This window comes from Dendropsophus ebraccatus, chromosome 1 (genome assembly GCF_027789765.1).
Source record: "Dendropsophus ebraccatus isolate aDenEbr1 chromosome 1, aDenEbr1.pat, whole genome shotgun sequence".
NCBI lineage: Eukaryota > Metazoa > Chordata > Amphibia > Anura > Hylidae > Dendropsophus > Dendropsophus ebraccatus.
In genome coordinates this window covers 123,057,775-123,070,431 of record NC_091454.1, presented here as the reverse complement: position 1 = coordinate 123,070,431, position 12,657 = coordinate 123,057,775, and the positions used below count along the sequence as shown (strand labels likewise).

The 12,657-nt window shown below is 42.0% G+C and overlaps 1 protein-coding gene across 4 annotated transcripts in view; it reads left to right on the top strand.

Annotated features, from left to right (window-relative positions):
• The window catches only part of CACNA2D1 (calcium voltage-gated channel auxiliary subunit alpha2delta 1), a 506,289-nt gene that overhangs the window by 365,600 nt on the left and 128,032 nt on the right, over positions 1 to 12,657 (top strand). The gene's annotated exons all lie outside the window — the stretch shown is intronic.

The window sequence follows — 12,657 nt, the reverse complement described above, 5'->3', positions numbered from 1 at the left end:
TATGGAAACTGACAATATCAAGTTTTTCATAAAATCTAAACGCCTCTTTCAGTTACAACAATACACTTTAAGCTCATGCACAGGAATGTAATTCCATGACATCTTTTTGTTTTTACCCAGACTTTGTGAAACTTTAAGCGCCAGTGCATTTAAACCATATTGGAATATGAATTCAAGAATACCCGTTCTAGTTTGCAAAATAGATGGCAAAGAATGAAAAAAAGAAAACATTCAGACAAGCTGTTTTATATTATATTGTGATAAAGCATTGTTTTGAGCTACAAAAAAATTAATATTATTTGACAGACTGTGCATTTTGTTTCCTGAATTACAGTTATTTATGGCAATTGAAAGCATATCATAAGAGAAGTAAGAGAAGGAGAAAGATTTTTAGTTAGACACAAGTAAAGATCCATGGGCCTAGGCATTAATCTAATATTTATTAGTGTGCTGAAGCAGAAGACAGAATTTAGAAAATAAAAGGTAATGAACATATGGCCATCTAAAGGGGGTCTATGGCTCAATTTTAGGGAGCAACTACTTGAGATCAGAATGACTATTTAAACCTGTAACATTAGTTACATTAGTTCACTTCGACAGGGTTCAACTAACTGTGAAGAAAAGTTTGGGTTCATCTAAGCGGCGCTGTCCCATCTCAGTCAGTCAGTGATTGGCTGAGGCGGCTGTCACTCTCATCAAGGAAGTGCAGGTTGCTGTGATCACTTGTCCAGAGTGCGGACAGATGAGCGTACCATTAATACATTAATGTGTAATTAATTGTGTAGCCGCCATCTTGGAACGGGTTTCTTATGAACTTTTTTTTTTAAATTTGATTCAGTACAAACTTTTTGCAGGTTCGCTCATCTATATATATATATATATATATATATATATATATATATATATATATATATGTGTAATAAAATTCTTGTTGACTAGTAACATGTATACTTTATAAGTAAGTATCTGTGCCACAGAGGGACAATTGAAATGTGAACCCTCCCTCCCCCCTAATAGGTTGAAATGAGAAGGAAGTCATTCAGAGTATGAAAAATAATGTTAGGGTTTTGGAAGCTGGTCATTGCTTATTGCTGGTATAAAAATCTATAAGTAGGCCTTTGTTAGTCAACTGCTAAAGGTCTCCATGCCATGCGCATTGGATAAATGCTGGAATGACTAAATATATAATGTATATTTGTAATGTAAGGCTAAGTAGTAGTAATAATAATAATAATAATAATAATAATTATTATTATTATTTATTTATATGCAACAACAAATTCTACAGCCCTTTACAATTCTGAAGATACATAAAGAGACAATCAGACATTATAGAATTTTACACTAATTATTCATGCAAGAAGAATGGTGGTCCTGCTCGCAAGAGCATAATATCGACAAGGAAAAGGACTGAGACAGTAGGCAGAAAGTACTTTATTTGTTTAAACAGACATCGTATTTATTATATGTTGAAATGTAATCTTTTATACCATAGAAAAATAAGTAATTACTTTTGGTATTTTTCTCTCCCCGTTGGACAAAAAAAAAAACCGTACATGCAGCTCAGCTGAGCTTACATGTTTTAATTTTTTTGTGGTGAAATTACTGTTGGTAGTGGGACAGACTGTACAGAAACCAGTTAGAATGACATAATGGTGACCTTATCAGGGTGTTTGTCCATTTATTTTATATTATATTTCACCTGTAAAAGCTGATCAGATTATCCCGTAAAAACTCTAGTAAAAGCTAATGACTAATTTTTATAAGGTCAGGAACCTTCCTAGCAATGAGTGCTTATAGCAGTGTGTGCCACCTCTCCATCTTTTTGATTTGCAACTAACACTTTGAAATACATATCGGTTTCCTTTTTTTAATGAAATTTCATATAAAATACAGACAGATTGCAGATGTCAGACTTTAGTCACAGAGCAGTGAAACATTTAAGATCTTTGTAACAAAGCCGGTATGTTTAACTTTCACAAGACATTAACTGCTATATCAAGGTCTGACAGTGTTAGAGCAGGTCAAGCTGTCTACCTAGATTAAATCAAGACTTACCCCAAAGTACTGACATGTCAGAAATGCCATGCTTTATAGATTAATGAGGGGGAAAGCTCCTGATAAATCGTTGTAAACCGATGGAACCAAAAAGCACAATGTATTAACTTATTTAGACATCCAGGTTCTATAACTAAGATGAGCGATCAGTAATTGGACTTTTTTGTAGCACTAAAAGCAACCGCATTGTAATACAAAGGCGAAAGATCACATCCTGATCCTGAGATAAACTACAACCTGAATCAGAGAGATAGGATGTCAAGAAGCTTTTGTAAAGCTGCTCATACAGTTAACTCTAGGCTTTCTCTCTAGTTATCCCTCCTCCCTTCCCATACACATAAACATTCGGCACAGCCTCTGTCGGTGAATATTGAGGAGTCCCCCATACACTTTATACTATCAGTCCAGCCCACCAGTGATGTCAGGTTTTGATGCAGGGAAGGGTGTGTCTATCACCCACCACACACACACACACACACACACACACACACACACACACACACACACACACACACTGTATATTCTTATTAGAATTTATAATACACATGGGAAGGCTGCCTGTCATTATGGCTGAGCATGGCAGCCTCTGCAAAGAAGGCGGTCCCCACACTCAGCCTCTCACAGTTAATGTATATTATAATAAGAATATATAATATGTTCTAATGTAGTTCCCAACAAAAATATTGGTGGCAGCAGAGGGGTCTGTGTCACCTCCTACTGGGGCCACTCAACTGAAATAAATGTATAAACAAAAAGTATCAATTTATTTTAATGAAGTTATATCACAAAATAATATAACTTTATGCAAGCTATGTATTAAAAATAAAGAAAAATAATAATACAATGAAATAAAATGACTCATCCCTTATAATGATAATATTGCAATATCAGTTGTTGCACTCTGTTTTTTCTTTCTTCTGTACTTAACCCCTTTGTGCTGCAGCTAGTTTTGGCCTTAATGACCTGGCTAATTTTTCAAAATCTGACCTGTCTCACTTTATGCTCTTATAGCTCAGTGATGCTTTAACGTATGCTAGCGATTCTGAGATTGTTTTTTCGTGACATATCGCACTTTATGTTAGTGGCAAAATTTGGTCACTACTTTGTGTGTTTTTTGTGAAAAACATCAAAATATCATGAAAAATAAAAAAAATTGCATTTTATGAACTTTGAAATTCTCTGCTTCTAAAAAAAGAAAGTCGTAGCACATAAATTAGTTACTAAGTCACATTACCAATATGTCTTCTTTATTCTGGCATAATTTGGTAAACATATTTTACTTTTTTAGGGTGTTATGGGGCTTAGAAATTTATCAGCAAATTATCACATTTTCGTGAAACTGATTTTTTTAGGGACCAGTTCTTTTTTTAAATGGATTTAGAAGTCTGGTATCCTGAAAACCCCCATAAGTGACCCCATTTTGGAAACTACACACCTTAAAGAATTAATCTAGGGGTATAATGAGCATTTTAACCCTACAGGGGCTGGAGGAAAGTATTCACAATTAGGCAGTAAAAAAATTGAAAATTAAAATTTTCCAATAATATATACGTTTAGATTAAAGTTTCTCATTTTCAAAAGGAATATGAGACAAAAAGCACCCCAAAATTTGTAATGCAGGTTCTCTTGAGTACAACGGTACCCCATATGTGGGCGTAAACCACTGTATAGGCACACAGCAGGGCTCAGAAGGAAGGGAGCGCCAATTAGCTTTTCCAATGCAAATTTTGCTGAAGAAGTTTCTGAGCACCAGGTGCGTTTGCAGAGCCCCTGTAGTGCCAGCAGAGAGAAAAACCCCCTATAAGTCACCCCATTTTGGAAAGTACACCCCTCAAAGAATTCATCTTGGTGTGTGGTGACCATTTTGACCCCACAGGTATTACAGGAAAGTATTCAAAAGAAGACAGTAAAAATGAAAAACTCGAATTCTTCCAATAATATGTTCGTTTAGTTTGAAATTTCTCAATTTCACGAGGAACAAGAGGAAAAAAGTACCCCAAAATTTGTAACGCATGTTCTCCTGAGTACAATGGTACCCCATATGTGGGCATAAACCACTGCATGGGCACACAGGAGGGCTCAGAAGGGAAGGAGCGCCAATTAGCTTTTTCAATGCAGATTTTGCTGCAGAAGTTTCCGAGCACCAGGTGCGTTTGCAGTGCCCCTGTAGTGCCAGCGGAGTAAAATCTCGCCATAAGTCACTCCATTTTGGAAAGTGCACCCCTCAAAGTATTCATCTTGGTGTGTGGTGACCATTTTGACCCCACAGGTATTAGAGGAAAGTATTCAAAAGTAGACAGTAAAAATGAAAAACTAAAATTTTTCCAATATTATGTTCTTTTAGTTTGAAATTTCTCAATTTCACGAGGAACAAGAGGAAAAAAGTACCACAAAATTTGTAACGCAGGTTCTCCTGAGTACAATGGTACCCCATATGTGGGCATAAACCACTGTATGGGCACACAGGAGGGCTCAAAAGGGAAGGCGCGCCAACTAGCTTTTTCAATGCAGATTTTGCTGAAGAAGTTTCCGAGTGCCAGGTGCGTTTGCAGAGCCCCTGTATTGCCAGCGGAGTAAAATCTCCCAATAAGTCACTCCATTTTGGAAAGTGCACCCCTCATAGAATTTATTTTGGGGTGTGGTGAGCATTTTGACCCCACAGGTATTTGAGGAAAGTATTCAAAAGTAGACAGTAAAAATGAAAAACTCGAATTTTTCCAATAATATGTTCCTTTAGTTTGAAATTTCTCAATTTCACGAGGAACAGGAGAGAAATGTCACCCCAATATATGTAAAGCAGGTTCTCCTGAGTAGAACAGTACCCCATATGTGGGCATAAACCACTGCATGGGCACACAGCCGGGCTCAGAAGGGAAGGAGCGCCAATTAGCATTTTCAGTGCAGATTTTTCTGAAGAAGTTTCTGAGCGCCAGGTGCGTTTGCTGAGCCCCTGTAGTGTCAGCAGAATAGAATCCCCCCAAAAGTCACCACATTTTGGAAAGAGCACCCCTCAAAGAATTCATCTTGGGATGTGGTGACCATTTTTACCCCACAGGTATTGGAGGAAAGTATTCAAAATTGGCCAGTAAAAAATGAAAAACTCGAATTTTTCCAATAATATGTTGGTTTAGTTTGAAATTTCTCAATTTGACGAGGAACAGGAGAGAAAACGTACCCAAAAATCTGTAACGCAGGTTCTCCTGAGTAAAACGGTACCCCATATGTGGGCATAAACCACTGTATAGGCACACAGCAGGGCTCAGAAGGGAAGGAGCGCCAATTTACAGGAGCAAAACCGCAGCTAGTAATGGTTATTAGAATAGCGCAGTTACTAAAATAAAATAAAAAAAATGAGATTACAGGTAATGTGGGGTGGTTACCGGCAACCAGGGGTGGTTATGGGCAACCTGAGGTGGTTACAGGTAATCTGGGGTGGTTACAGGTAATCTGGGGTGGTTACGGACAACATGGGGTGGTCACGGGCAACCTGCTGTGGTTACAGGCAACGTGGGGTGGTTACAGGCAACGCGGGGTGGTTACGGGCAACGTGTGGTGGTTATGGGCAACGTGTGGTGGTCACGGGCAACCTGCTGTGGTTACGGCAACGTGGGGTGGTTACAGGCAACGTGGGCTGGTTACAGGCAACGTGGGCTGGTTACAGGCAACGTGGGCTGGTTACAGGCAACGTGGGCTGGTTACAGGCAACGTGGGCTGGTAACGGCCAACGTGGGCTGGTTACGGGCAACCTGCTGTGCTTACAGACAATCTGGGATGGTTAGGGGAAACGTGGGGTGGTTACGGGCAACCTGCAGTGCTTACAGACAATCTGGGGTGGATACGGGCAACGTGGGGTGGTTACGGGCAACCTGCAGTGCTTACAGACAATCTGGGGTGGATATGGGCAACGTGGGCTGGTTACGGGCAACCTGCAGTGCTTACAGACAATCTGGGGTGGTTACGGGCAACGTGGGGTGGTTACGGGCAATGTGGGGTGGTTACGTATAAACTGAAGTTCTTATAGGCAATCTGGGGTGGGTACCTGTAATCTGACATGGGCACCGCAATCTGGAGGGGGTCATTGGCAATTTGGGGTGGTCAGAGGCGACATGTGGTGGTCAGAGGCGACGTGCGGTGGTCAGAGGCGACGTGTGGAGGTCAGAGGCGACGTGCGGTGGTCAGAGGCATCGTGGCGTGGTCAGAGGCATCGTGGCGTGGTCAGAGGCATCGTGGCGTGGTCAGAGGCATCGTGGCGTGGTCAGAGGCATCGTGGCGTGGTCAGAGGCATTGTGGCGTGGTCAGAGGCATCGTGGCGTGGTCAGAGGCATCGTGGCGTGGTCAGAGGCAACGCGCGGTGGTTACGTGCAATCTGGGGGGGTTACATGTAATCTGGCATGATTACGGGGAACCTGGGGGGGTTATGTGCAACCTGGAAGGGTTACAGACAATCTGAGATTGTTACTGATAAACTGAAGTGCTTATAGGTAATCTGGGGTGGGTACATGTAATTTGGGGTGGTTACGGGCAATCTGGAGGGGGTCACTGGCAATTTGCGGTGGTTACGGGCAACGTGCGGTGGTTACGGGCAACGTGCGGTGGTTACGGGCAACGTGCGGTGGTTACGGGCAACGTGCGGTGGTTACGGGTAATCTGGGGAGGGGTTAGGGGTAATTTGGGAGTAAACTGCAATTATTACTATAATAAAAAGTGTGTGTTTTATTTTTTTGTATGTTTGTCACTTTTTGTACTTTGCACATTCATTTTCACTGTATTACTATGATTACTGTGATATTTTCTATCACAGTAATCATAGTTCAGTGACAGAGACCAAATTGGTCTCTGTCACTTTAAATTTTCAGAGCTTGGCTGGTTGTGAAGCGCATGCGCACTTCATAACCAGCCAGGACGTCGAGGAGGAAGGAGCTCCGTGGATCCGGTGAGTAAATGGGGAAGGGGGGGTGACTGGGGGACGGGGGTGACAGGGGGGGTGGGGGGCGACTTGGGGGGTGGGGGGACATCACTTTTTATCCCCTGTCACCAATCATTCATGGTGACAGGGGATAAAAAGTGCCTGGAGCACATGGCACAAGCGATCAGCGGTATATAGTATATACCGCTGATCGCTTGTACCGGGACCCCACAGGGGGGTCCCCGATGACTGCCCCATGCTCTCCGCTACCTCCGGTGGCGGAGAGCATGGGGCTTTCATTCATTTTAACTCTTTCATCGCTGTGAACCGACGTTAGTCGGTTCACAGCGATGGCGGCGGCCATCTTGGAAATGATGGCCGCCGGGGGAGGGGGGTTAGTTATCGGGGCACTAGGGGGGTCTGATCTGAGGTCTGGGGGACACTTATTTCATCTCACCCCGCCGTAGATTCACGGCGGGGGGAGATGAAAGGCGGCGGCAGCACCGGTAATCCTCTTTACCGACGGCCGCCGCTATAACGTTAATAGCGGCGATCGTCGGTAAGGGGGGGGCCGGGACGGACCTCACACACTGCCCCAACCCCTCAGCCACCTCCGGTAGCCGGGGGGATGGGGTGGGGGCCGTCCCGGCCCCGCAGCCTTATTCTCTGCCATCGCCGTAAAAAGCTGATGGCAGCAGAATAAGGCCCATTAGTGACCGCCGTAGAAAGCCGTATCGGCGGTCACTAAGGGGTTAAGCCACATGCAGCCTGCAAACTGCAGTGTGAACAGAGGCATAGAGGTGTGGCCAATGTTTCCTTTTTTTCTGTTGTATGTGGGGGGGTGCCTACCTCCTGTTGGCTTGCACTCTACCCATGTCTTGTGGGTGTTATAAATAGAGATCTAGCTCTTAACTGCCCAGATGTAGGCTTATTATTTATTGCTAGTGTGAAAAGGCTAGAGTAGGACCATGTCTGAGGACACCTTAACGTGGTGACAGGATACACTCTGTACGAAAGTAAGTAGAGAGGTTGGTGCAGTATTTGGGCCTACAGGACACATTAAGCAGTTGGTGCAATATTTGGGGATTTCAGAATACCTTAAGAGCTATCAAGAGTTTCATACTCTTTGCCAGGGCCGTATTTACCACTAGGCACCCGTGGTCTGTTGCCTAGGGCAGCACCTTGCAGGGGAGCAGCACCAGGGAGCAGGAGGAAAAAACTACTTTTTTTTTTTGTTTTTATTTTTTTTAGTCTCCCAGCTCCTGGTCAGACTTGCCAGTAAATCTGGTGACTTTTTGAGGGGGGGGGGGGGGGGGGGGAGGTATGATCAGGTCTGGTATGGCTTTAACACCTGGAGCGATAACCTACGAATCTACCAATCCTGTGGTGAGAATTCCTTTAGACAATATGCAGACAGCTCTAATCATTCATTGAATGTGGAAATTTATGTCTTAAGCAGTTAAAAACTATGAAAATGCGATTCAGACAATGTTTCTACATGTAGAGAAATGCATGTGGCCGAAATCACTCTCCCTGTTGCTCCCCAAGATGGGGCGTCTTCAGGTATAGTGCCTAGGGCAGCAGCAGCTGTTAATACGGCCCTGCTCTTTGCTAGTACAAGTTATGCTACTCAACAATACCACAACATGCCTAGAATTAAATAAATTGTAACTGGAAGGTCTGCTTACACCATCAGAAATGACAGTTTTAGTTATATTGGTAAAATGTCTCACAGTAAAAAAGCTATTGTTCTCACTACAGTTACTCTCCCTTTACACTGTTGCTTTGTTTTACTCTTAAGGATTGGTATTTGTGTACATTTTTAGGTATTTCTTTCTCCTATCAACATGTTAAAAACATTTTAGTTTGCTCTTTAGTTCTGTTTAATATTATCCATGCTGCCAGTGTCTAAAATATTATTGTAGCCTGTTATCTAGTCAACTCAAACCACTGAATTCAGCTATTTACATTACTACTAAGCCTTGTGACTAGCAAACTTCTCCACAGTCGGTTTAGACAACATAGATCCTTTGTTGCCACCTAGTGGCTATTATTCAGAATGTTTATTTTTAGTCTTGAATCCATAAAGATTTATTCTTATGGATATATATTTATATAAGATATATATTTTAAGTGATTTTAGTGATTTAATGAACTATGGTTCATTACTAACATGTTGTTATTAAAGTTCTGGTTATGTCCTTTTAATAATGTGAACAGAGGATACAACAACAGAGCCTCTGAACACCTAGCATCCCTGTATTATTGGCAGTGACAGAAGAAGAAATCTTTAAGCTTCTCTCCATCTCTCGCCCTACCATCTGCTCTAGTGACCATATAGCCTCACATCTCACCCAGTCTCTCTCCTGCTGTCACTACTTACCTAACTAAAATTTCAACCTCTTTCTTTCCTCTGATATCTTTCCATCCTCATCAAAGTGTTCCGTTAGGACCCCAGTACTGAAAAAAATATCTGTAAACTAGTCCTGTGCAGTTAAAGGCCATAATACATGGTGTGACTCCTTGTAATAAAGGGCTGATTGTATTATATTGTATATGCCTTTTTCACTGGAAGATGTGCGGCTGATAGCAGATGATTTTTTTTCACTATTTGAGAATGGCCTGATCATTCAACCGATGAATGTTTGCTTATTCGTCAGCTTATCACTGGCCCTTCTACACAAGCTGATAGTGGTCTGTTTTGGTCAATAATCTGTCTGTGTAATAAGGCCTTAACTATCGTCCAGTGTCTAATTTCCTCTTTATCTCTAAACTGCTGAATCATGTGGTCTACTCCTGTCTAACCCACCTTCTATCTGATAACTCTCTTTTTAACCTCTTACAGTCTGGTTTCCACTCTACATTGTAACAAAACCATTCTTACTAAGGTGACAAATGACCGCCTAATAATTAAATTCCAAGGCAGCTACTCTACTGTATGCTGATCCTCTTTCATCTCTCTGCAGCATTTGACACTGTAGACCACCTCAAAGATTCTGCTCATTCCTTGTTTTCTTCCTATTTTTCTCCCTTCCAATTCAATGTATCATTTGCAGGCTCTACTTCCTTTCCTCTTCCCCTTATCGATGGGGTTCTTTAAGGGTCAGACCTGAGTCCTCTCTTCTTTGTTATTTATACTGCCCCTGTTGGACAAACCAGATTTAGCTTTCAGTAACATCTAGACCCTGATGACACCCAGCTTTATACCATTTTCCATTACATTACTTATAAAGTTCTACAAAACACTAGTGATTGTCTGTACAATGTCTCCAACATTTCCATGTCTGGCACTGCTGAGCAACAAAGCCACTGACTTAAGGCCCTATTATATGGAACGATTATCGGCCGCACTCGGCCGATAATCGTTCCTTGTAATAGAAGGCAACGATCAGCCGACATGAACGATGTTGGCTGATCATTGCAGTCGTTTGTCTATCAACATTGTTGAAAAACAAATGACTCATACAGCAACGATCTGCCGTCGCTCCGTGGAATAGAAGCGGTGACAGCTGCTATATGCTATGGGCTGCCTGGACGATCTAGAGATCACCAGGCAGCCCCTGTGGCTCCCTGCGCCCGCCCCCGGCTCTTACCCGCTCACTGCTGCCGTGTGTAATAGCAGCAGCAAGCAGATAACGAGGAGCAAACGAGTGCTGACAGCGCTCGTTTGCTCCTCATAGTCACCCCGTGGAATAGCGGTTTTAGGCTTATGCTAGACTCACAACTTTCTTTTATACCATTCACGCTGTACACCTTAAAAGCATCTCCAGAATTTGTCCTAACTGTTAAAACCACAAAAAATTACACTTGTGTTTGATTCATTCACATCTTGACAACTGTAACTTTTTACTTATCATTCTTTTGTTCTATAAACTCTCCCCTCTCTAGCAGCCAGACTCATCTTCCTCTCCAGTCATTTCACTGATGCCTCCCCTTACTGCACTAGTTACCCATCAAATTTAGAATACAATACAAAATCCTTACACTTGCCCACAAAGCTCTCCACAGAGTTGCACCTCCCTTCATTTCCTTCCACATATTTGGCTACTACCCTACCTGGTCTTTTCACCCTACCCTACTTTTTATTTAGCAGTGTCCCTCTATGCCTAGTGCCCATAGTATCTGAACACACAGAATGCCTTATCCATGTGCATTACCCTATTTATACAGTATATAGTGACACATTGTGTAATAAAAAAAAATTTTGTACCTCCATATTTGTAAAATGATGAAGAATAAGTTGGCACTATAGAAATAAACATTATCATTATCAAAGATTGAGAGATACTGTAGACTTTATGTATGTGTAAGACGGTGAAACTTTCAAATAGACCAGATTATTTTATTGGTTAGAAGAATGCTATTAAATCGTGGAAAACATTTGGTGACGAGTTGCTGCATCATAATTGCTTAATCTGTTTTGCCATATAATCTATTTGCGTTCTTCTGACATTAGGTGCTTGGGGAGTTTTCACATTTACAAATAAGGCCCAACAATTACCTCATTTATTTAATGTCTGGTTGGGATTAAATGCAGGCGGTCAGCAGGTTCCTAATTAATATAAATTACCCATGTGATATCGGTCTAGCATGGGGATAATTCAAGATGAATTACTGCCGGATCTCAACAACATAGCTGCTAATATGGACTTTTCATATGCTTGTTTGATTGTATCAAAGCGTCGTTCAGTGCACTGTGAAGAATAAAATAAATGGCTTGCATGGACAACTTGCATTAATATTAATATAAGTTTGTTGTCTTAAATAATTTTTCAAACTATGTCCTTAAAGGGTAACTCTTAAAAAACTTTTGCCCTGTCATATACACAGAGATCAGCCGGAGTGGAGTATTCAAATATTTATGTGATTCATAACTCATATTTATAATTAGGGATGGTCCGAACCTGGTTTGGACGGGGTTTGTACAAACCCGAACCCTCCGCAATGATTACCGCTGTCTGCCCGCTCCGTGCAGTGGGCTGATACAGCGGGAGAAATGCCTGGAAAACTGGGATACAGCCATAGCCATAGGCTGTATACCAGTTTTCCAAGCGGTCCTCCCGCTGTATCCGCCCGCTGCACGGAGCATTCAGACAGCGGGAATCCGATGCCGAGCGTTCGGGTTTAGCCGAACCCGAACCTCGGCGGGTTTGGACCATCCCTATTCATAATAGTTGCAGCCAGGAGAGATGAAAGTCCTATAGAGTTATAGGGAAGTGTCTCTTTCAGAGTTGGAAGAGAACGTGCTTAGCAAGTACTACTTCCAGACTCATTCAAGCGATAGGTCGTAATCTGAAGACCCAGACCCTAAATCATCAAAAGGAAATGAAAACAGTGTCTGTTATTCCATGTGGTCTGTTCTCTTTTGCGTGTAAATGGTTATGTACGACCCTAAGACAGCTCATAAAACAAAACCCCAGGCTTTGGCTAACACCAGAAAATATTAGCCTTCTACATGTATAATTACTAGAGATGAGCAAACATGTTTATTCAAGCTCACTGTTGACTAGAGTATCGGGGTACTCAAAAGTACAGTGGTCCCTCAACTTGTAATGGCCTCCGGATACAATATTTGTAATATACAATGTTCCTTTCAAGACCATCGTAACTTGAGACCAGATTCAACATACAATGCTACAGACAGTCCAGATCTGCGGAATATATAAATAACTAGATGATCGACCAATGAAAGG